Source organism: Ranitomeya imitator, chromosome 4 (assembly GCF_032444005.1).
Source record: "Ranitomeya imitator isolate aRanImi1 chromosome 4, aRanImi1.pri, whole genome shotgun sequence".
In the NCBI taxonomy this organism is placed as follows: Eukaryota; Metazoa; Chordata; class Amphibia; order Anura; family Dendrobatidae; genus Ranitomeya; species Ranitomeya imitator.
In genome coordinates, this window is record NC_091285.1 from 644,740,022 (window position 1) to 644,749,337 (window position 9,316).

At 43.9% G+C, this 9,316-nt stretch overlaps 1 long non-coding RNA gene across 1 annotated transcript; it reads left to right on the plus strand.

Moving 5' to 3' along the window:
* Positions 1–8,666: 8,666 nt before the first annotated feature.
* Positions 8,667–9,316, plus strand: LOC138674323 (uncharacterized). The gene is made up of 2 exons (XR_011320594.1): positions 8,667–8,874; positions 8,978–9,316. It is a non-coding gene; the product is annotated as an uncharacterized lncRNA (long non-coding RNA).

The window sequence follows — 9,316 nt, forward strand, 5'->3', positions numbered from 1 at the left end:
AGGCACCTGGAATATGCAAATTAGCCTCCTGAAGCTTGAATCCCTGGTGGTCAGTAACTATCAGGTCATTCCGTGTGCTCTTAACCACCAGGTCCATTATTGTCCTGACCACCAGGTCATAACAGTGCGGCCAATATACAGTATGGAGCATCATGTGTGGCCATTATACAGTATGGAGCATCATGTGCAGTCATTTTACAGTATGGAGCATCATGTGCAGTCATTATACAGTATGGAGCATCATGTGCGGCCATTATACAGTATGGAGCATCATGTGCGGCCATTATACAGTATGGAGCATCATGTGCGGCCATTATACAGTATGGAGCATCATGTGCGGTCATTATACAGTATGGAGCATCATGTGCGGTCATTATACAGTATTGACCTTCATGTGGTGTGGCCATTATACAGTATGGAGTATCATGTGCGGCCAATATACTGTATAGAGCATCATGTGTGGCCATTGTACAGTATGGAGCATCATGTGCGGTCATTATACAGTATGGCGCATCATGTGCGGTCATTATACAGTATGGAGCATCATGTGCGGCCATTATACAGTATGGAGCATCATGTGCGGCCATTATACAGTGTGGAGCATCATGTGCGACCATTATACAGTATGGAGCATCATGTGCGGCCATTATACAGTATGGAGCATCATGTGCGGTCATTATACAGTATGGAGCATCATGTGCGGTCATTCTACAGTATTGACCATCATGTGTGGCCATTATAATGTATGGAGCATCATGTGTGGCCATTATACAGTATGGAGCATCATGTGCGGCCATTATACAGTATGGAGCATCATGTGTGGCCATTATACAGTATGGAGCATCATGTGCGGCCATTATACAGTATTGAGCATCATGTGTGGCCATTATACAGTATGGAGCACTGTGTGGCCATATTTTTTTGTTTGTAATTATTCTTTATGAAACAGTGTGATCAGCAGTGCTAAATGGGTGTGGTTGGGACATGGATATGGGTGTGACTAGTTATGAATGGGTGTGGTCAGAGGCGTGGCCTAAAATTTCCCGCGCGTTGCGCGCCACAAACTTTATCCCTCTTTCCCATCTTCAAAAGTTGGGAGGTATGCCCTGTGTGTGCCACTTTGAAAATCACAGTAATATGAGTTCCCCTCAACAATAAGTGCCCACTTTACATTTAATAATGTCCCTAGTCTCCCCCTGTACAGCTCCCCTATACACAGCATGATGCTCTCTTATACACAGTATAATGCTCCCTCACTGTATAGTACCACCCACACAGTATACTTAGGCTACTTTCACACTTCTGTCTTTTACCTCCCGTCAAAATCCGTCGAGTTTTGAGAAAACAGGATCCTGTAAATTTTTCTGCAGGATCCTGTTTTTTCCCATAGACTTGTATTAACAACGGATTGTGACGGATGGCCATCTGTTTCATCCGTCGTGCACTGGTGTAAGGATTCTGGACTTTCCTGGTGCCTGTTCGCCCTGATCCAAGATGGAGTCTTGGATTTCGCCCTGTCATGGAACTTCCTGTCTGTCCTATTTATTTAAGTCTGGGTCATGTGTTCTCTTGTGCCTGAGTATTTTGTGCTGTTGGCTCCTGAGCTTCTGCCAGTTTGCTGGTGAACTCCCTGCTTCTGCTCACTACTCGGTGGTCTGCCTTTCTCTAGTCAGCTACCTCTCGCCTCTGGAACTTCTGCGACGAGCTGCGCACCTGTGGAAGTATCTTCTTTGTTTGCAAAACTTTTCCCAGTGTTGTGCCTCTTTGCACAACCACACCAGGTGAGCAAGATTCAAGTTGTGCTTGTCTCATCCAGAAATATTTACTCATCTGCTACGCTTAGATAGCGCTCTCCCTCTTTTACCCTCGTCCTCTCTTTCCCAGGACTGCATTCACACAACGCATCATCTGTGAATTATTGGACTCCTACTAACAAGTACTGGCACATGTGTGATCAAGTTTTGCTGGACTTCCTCATTTAAGTACTGTGTGCATACGCACTAATAACCTTATTGGACTGCCTTGTTTAAATATCCGTTTTTAACACATCCGTTTTTAATTTGTTGTCTTGCTTGCTGGAAGCTCTGGGACGCAGAGGGAGCGCCTCCGCACCGTGAGTCGGTGCGGAGGGTCTTTTTGCGCCCTCTGCGTGGTCTTTTTGAAGGTTTTTGTGTTGACCGCAAAGCTATCTTTCCTATCCTCGGTCTGTTCAGTAAGTCGGGCCTCACTTTGCTAAATCTATTTCATCTCTGTGTTTGTATTTTAATCTTTACTCACAGTCATTATATGTGGGGGGCTGCCTTTTCCTTTGGGGAATTTCTCTGAGGCAAGGTAGGCTTTATTTTTCTATCTTCAGGGCTAGCTAGTTTCTTTGGCTGTACCGAGTTGCATAGGGAGCGTTAGGCGCTATCCACGGCTATTTCTAGTGTGTTTGATAGGTTTAGGGATTGCGGTCAGCAGAGTTTCCACGTCCCAGAGCTCGTCCTTATTATCAGTAACATAGTAACATAGTAACATAGTTAGTAAGGCCGAAAAAAGACATTTGTCCATCCAGTTCAGCCTATATTCCATCATAATAAATACCCAGATCTACGTCCTTCTACAGAACCTAATAATTGTATGATACAATATTGTTCTGCTCCAGGAAGACATCCAGGCCTCTCTTGAACCCCTCGACTGAGTTCGCCATCACCACCTCCTCAGGCAAGCAATTCCAGATTCTCACTGCCCTAACAGTAAAGAATCCTCTTCTATGTTGGTGGAAAAACCTTCTCTCCTCCAGACGCAAAGAATGCCCCCTTGTGCCCGTCACCTTCCTTGGTATAAACAGATCCTCAGCGAGATATTTGTATTGTCCCCTTATATACTTATACATGGTTATTAGATCGCCCCTCAGTCGTCTTTTTTCTAGACTAAATAATCCTAATTTCGCTAATCTATCTGGGTATTGTAGTTCTCCCATCCCCTTTATTAATTTTGTTGCCCTCCTTTGTACTCTCTCTAGTTCCATTATATCCTTCCTGAGCACCGGTGCCCAAAACTGGACACAGTACTCCATGTGCGGTCTAACTAGGGATTTGTACAGAGGCAGTATAATGCTCTCATCATGTGTATCCAGACCTCTTTTAATGCACCCCATGATCCTGTTTGCCTTGGCAGCTGCTGCCTGGCACTGGCTGCTCCAGGTAAGTTTATCATTAACTAGGATCCCCAAGTCCTTCTCCCTGTCAGATTTACCCAGTGGTTTCCCGTTCAGTGTGTAATGGTGATATTGATTCCCTCTTCCCATGTGTATAACCTTACATTTATCATTGTTAAACCTCATCTGCCACCTTTCAGCCCAAGTTTCCAACTTATCCAGATCCATCTGTAGCAGAATACTATCTTCTCTTGTATTAACTGCTTTACATAGTTTTGTATCATCTGCAAATATCGATATTTTACTGTGTAAACCTTTTACCAGATCATTAATGAATATGTTGAAGAGAACAGGTCCCAATACTGACCCCTGCGGTACCCCACTGGTCACAGCGACCCAGTTAGAGACTATACCATTTATAACCACCCTCTGCTTTCTATCACTAAGCCAGTTACTAACCCATTTACACACATGTTCCCCCAGACCAAGCATTCTCATTTTGTGTACCAACCTCTTGTGCGGCACGGTATCAAACGCTTTGGAAAAATCGAGATATACCACGTCCAATGACTCACCGTGGTCCAGCCTATAGCTTACCTCTTCATAAAAACTGATTAGATTGGTTTGACAGGAGCGATTTCTCATAAACCCATGCTGATATGGAGTTAAACAGTTATTCTCATTGAGATAATCCAGAATAACATCCCTCAGAAACCCTTCAAATATTTTACCAACAATAGAGGTTAGACTTACTGGCCTATAATTTCCAGGTTCACTTTTAGAGCCCTTTTTGAATATTGGCACCACATTTGCTATGCGCCAGTCCTGCGGAACAGACCCTGTCGCTATAGAGTCACTAAAAATAAGAAATAATGGTTTATCTATTACATTACTTAGTTCTCTTAGTACTCGTGGGTGTATGCCATCCGGACCCGGAGATTTATCTATTTTAATCTTATTTAGCCGGTTTCGCACCTCTTCTTGGGTTAGATTGGTGACCCTTAATATAGGGTTTTCATTGTTTCTTGGGATTTCACCTAGCATTTCATTTTCCACCGTGAATACCGTGGAGAAGAAGGTGTTTAATATGTTAGCTTTTTCCTCGTCATCTGCAACCATTCTTTCCTCACTATTTTTTAAGGGGCCTACATTTTCAGTTTTTATTCTTTTACTATTGATATAGTTGAAGAACAGTTTGGGATTAGTTTTACTCTCCTTAGCAATGTGCTTCTCTGTTTCCTTTTTGGCAGCTTTAATTAGTTTTTTAGATAAAGTATTTTTCTCCCTATAGTTTTTTAGAGCTTCAATGGTGCCATCTGCCATCCTGCTTTAGTAGTGCAAATGCTTTCTTTTTACTGTTAATTGCCTGTCTTACTTCTTTGTTTAGCCACATTGGGTTTTTCCTATTTCTAGTCCTTTTATTCCCACAAGGTATAAACCGCTTACACTGCCTATTTAGGATGTTCTTAAACATTTCCCATTTATTATCTGTATTCTTATTTCTGAGGATATTGTCCCAGTCTACCAGATTAAGGGCATCTCTAAGCTGTTCAAACTTTGCCTTCCTAAAGTTCAATGTTTTTGTGACTCCCTGACAAGTCCCCCTAGTGAAAGACAGGTGAAACTGCACAATATTGTGGTCGCTATTTCCTAAATGCCCGACCACCTGCAGATTTGTTATTCTGTCAGGTCTATTAGATAGTATTAGGTCTAAAAGTGCTGCTCCTCTGGTTGGATTCTGCACCAATTGTGAAAGATAATTTTTCTTGGTTATTAGCAGAAACCTGTTGCCTTTATGGGTTTCACAGGTTTCTGTTTCCCAGTTAATATCCGGGTAGTTAAAGTCCCCCATAACCAGGACCTCATTATGGGTTGCAGCTTCATCTATCTGCTTTAGAAGTAGACTTTCCATGCTTTCTGTTATATTTGGGGGTTTGTAACAGACCCCAATGAGAATTTTGTTACCATTTTTCGCTCCATGAATTTCAACCCATATGGACTCGACATCCTCATTCCCTTCGCTAATATCCTCCCTTAAAGTGGACTTTAGACAAGACTTTACATAGAGACAAACCCCTCCTCCTCTCCGATTTTTACGATCCTTTCTAAACAGACTGTATCCCTGTAAGTTGACTGCCCAGTCATAGCTTTCATCTAACCATGTCTCGGTTATTCCCACTATGTCAAAGTTACCTGTAGATATTTCTGCTTCTAGTTCTTCCATCTTGTTTGTCAGGCTTCTGGCGTTTGCGAGCATGCAGTTTAGAGGATTTTGTTTTGTTCCAATCTCCTCACTGTGGATTGTTTTAGAAATGTTCTTACCTCCCTTCAGAGTATGTTTTCCTGGGTCGTCTTTGTTTGAGTCTAATGTTTTTCTTCCCGTCCCCTCTTCTTCTAGTTTAACGCCCTCCTGATGAGTGTAGCGAGTCTTCTGGCGAATGTGTGTTTCCCAGGTTTGTTGAGGTGTAGTCCGTCTCTGGCGAGGAGTCCATCATACCAGTAATTCACACCGTGGTCCAGGAATCCGAATCCTTGTTGTCTGCACCATCGTCTTAGCCAGTTGTTTGCATCAAGGATCCTGTTCCATCTCCTGGTGCCATGCCCGTCTACTGGAAGGATAGAAGAAAAAACTACCTGTGCATCCAGTTCCTTTACTTTCTTCCCCAACTCTTCAAAGTCCTTGCAGATTGTCGGTAGGTCCTTCCTTGCCGTGTCATTGGTGCCAACATGTATCAGAAGAAATGGGTGGACGTCCTTGGAGCTGAAGAGCTTTGGTATCCTATCGGTCACATCCTTGATCATCGCACCTGGAAGGCAGCATACTTCTCTTGCAGTTATGTCCGGTCTGCAGATGGCTGCTTCTGTGCCTCTCAGTAGTGAGTCTCCCACCACCACCACTCTTCGTTGCTTCTTGGCTGTACTTTTTGCTGTCACTTGTTGCTGTGTGCCCTTTTCTTTTTTGCTTGCTGGTATTGCTTCATTCTTAGGTGTGCCATCTTCATCCTCTACAAAGATTTGATATCGGTTCTTCAGTTGTGTGGTTGGTGATTTCTCCATGGTCTTCTTGCTTCTTTTGGTCACATGATTCCACTCATCTGCTTTTGGAGGTTCTCTGACACTTTTTGCACCTTCTGTGACCAGTAGAGATGCTTCTGTTCTGTCTAGAAAGTCTTCATTCTCTTTGATGAGTTTCAAAGTTGCTATTCTTTCTTCCAGACCCCGCACCTTTTCTTCTAAAAGGGCCACTAGTCTACACTTCTGACAGGTGAAATTGGATTCTTCTTCTGGTCGATCTGTGAACATGTAGCACATGCTGCAGCTCACCATGTAGGTTGTCACATCTGCCATGTTGCTCCTAGATCCTGCTGACTTGCTGTGTGTTTTCCTTCTTGTGTAATCTACTCAGCCAAGCTCTCTTGCAATAATGTCCTACAGGCAAAAATTCCCAGAAGGCACCTGGAATATGCAAATTAGCCTCCTGAAGCTTGAATCCCTGGTTTGGTGATGCTTTCGAAGCAGCTGGTCCCGGCTGTACCCAACGATCTTCTAGCTTAGGGAGACTTCGCTTCTCCCAGAAGGCACCTGGAATATGCAAATTAGCCTCCTGAAGCTTGAATCCCTGGTTTGGTGATGCTTTCGAAGCAGCTGGTCCTGGCTGTACCCAACGATCTTCTAGCTTAGGGAGACTTCGCTTCTCCCAGAAGGCACCTGGAATATGCAAATTAGCCTCCTGAAGCTTGAATCCCTGGTTTGGTGATGCTTTCGAAGCAGCTGGTCCCGGCTGTACCCAACGATCTTCTAGCTTAGGGAGACTTCGCTTCTCCCAGAAGGCACCTGGAATATGCAAATTAGCCTCCTGAAGCTTGAATCCCTGGTTTGGTGATGCTTTCGAAGCAGCTGGTCCCGGCTGTACCCAACGATCTTCTAGCTTAGGGAGACTTCGCTTCTCCCAGAAGGCACCTGGAATATGCAAATTAGCCTCCTGAAGCTTGAATCCCTGGTGGTCAGTAACTATCAGGTCATTCCGTGTGCTCTTAACCACCAGGTCCATTATTGTCCTGACCACCAGGTCATAACAGTGCGGCCAATATACAGTATGGAGCATCATGTGTGGCCATTATACAGTATGGAGCATCATGTGCAGTCATTTTACAGTATGGAGCATCATGTGCAGTCATTATACAGTATGGAGCATCATGTGCGGCCATTATACAGTATGGAGCATCATGTGCGGCCATTATACAGTATGGAGCATCATGTGCGGCCATTATACAGTATGGAGCATCATGTGCGGTCATTATACAGTATGGAGCATCATGTGCGGTCATTATACAGTATTGACCTTCATGTGGTGTGGCCATTATACAGTATGGAGTATCATGTGCGGCCAATATACTGTATAGAGCATCATGTGTGGCCATTGTACAGTATGGAGCATCATGTGCGGTCATTATACAGTATGGCGCATCATGTGCGGTCATTATACAGTATGGAGCATCATGTGCGGCCATTATACAGTATGGAGCATCATGTGCGGCCATTATACAGTGTGGAGCATCATGTGCGACCATTATACAGTATGGAGTATCATGTGCGGCCATTATACAGTATGGAGCATCATGTGCGGTCATTATACAGTATGGAGCATCATGTGCGGTCATTGTACAGTATTGACCATCATGTGTGGCCATTATAATGTATGGAGCATCATGTGTGGCCATTATACAGTATGGAGCATCATGTGCGGCCATTATACAGTATGGAGCATCATGTGTGGCCATTATACAGTATGGAGCATCATGTGCGGCCATTATACAGTATTGAGCATCATGTGTGGCCATTATACAGTATGGAGCACTGTGTGGCCATATTTTTTTGTTTGTAATTATTCTTTATGAAACAGTGTGATCAGCAGTGCTAAATGGGTGTGGTTGGGACATGGATATGGGTGTGACTAGTTATGAATGGGTGTGGTCAGAGGCGTGGCCTAAAATTTCCCGCGCGTTGCGCGCCACAAACTTTATCCCTCTTTCCCATCTTCAAAAGTTGGGAGGTATGCCCTGTGTGTGCCACTTTGAAAATCACAGTAATATGAGTTCCCCTCAACAATAAGTGCCCACTTTACATTTAATAATGTCCCTAGTCTCCCCCTGTACAGCTCCCCTATACACAGCATGATGCTCTCTTATACACAGTATAATGCTCCCTCACTGTATAGTACCACCCACACAGTATACTTAGGCTACTTTCACACTTCTGTCTTTTACCTCCCGTCAAAATCCGTCGAGTTTTGAGAAAACAGGATCCTGTAAATTTTTCTGCAGGATCCTGTTTTTTCCCATAGACTTGTATTAACAACGGATTGTGACGGATGGCCATCTGTTTCATCCGTCGTGCACTGGTGTAAGGATTCTGGACTTTCCTGGTGCCTGTTCGCCCTGATCCAAGATGGAGTCTTGGATTTCGCCCTGTCATGGAACTTCCTGTCTGTCCTATTTATTTAAGTCTGGGTCATGTGTTCTCTTGTGCCTGAGTATTTTGTGCTGTTGGCTCCTGAGCTTCTGCCAGTTTGCTGGTGAACTCCCTGCTTCTGCTCACTACTCGGTGGTCTGCCTTTCTCTAGTCAGCTACCTCTCGCCTCTGGAACTTCTGCGACGAGCTGCGCACCTGTGGAAGTATCTTCTTTGTTTGCAAAACTTTTCCCAGTGTTGTGCCTCTTTGCACAACTACACCAGGTGAGCAAGATTCAAGTTGTGCTTGTCTCATCCAGAAATATTTACTCATCTGCTACGCTTAGATAGCGCTCTCCCTCTTTTACCCTCGTCCTCTCTTTCCCAGGACTGCATTCACACAACGCATCATCTGTGAATTATTGGACTCCTACTAACAAGTACTGGCACATGTGTGATCAAGTTTTGCTGGACTTCCTCATTTAAGTACTGTGTGCATACGCACTAATAACCTTATTGGACTGCCTTGTTTAAATATCCGTTCGCCTCTCAGTCTGCTGTGATTTACTTTATTGTGCTGAGGACCTTGTTACTACTGCAGTAATATCTGTATTATGCTCTGCTTGCTCTTTACTATATAGACCTGAAGATCTCGCTGCAATTGCAGAAATATCCATGTCAATTCTGTTTACATTTCTGTTTCAAGTAAAAACATTTTTTGCTGCAA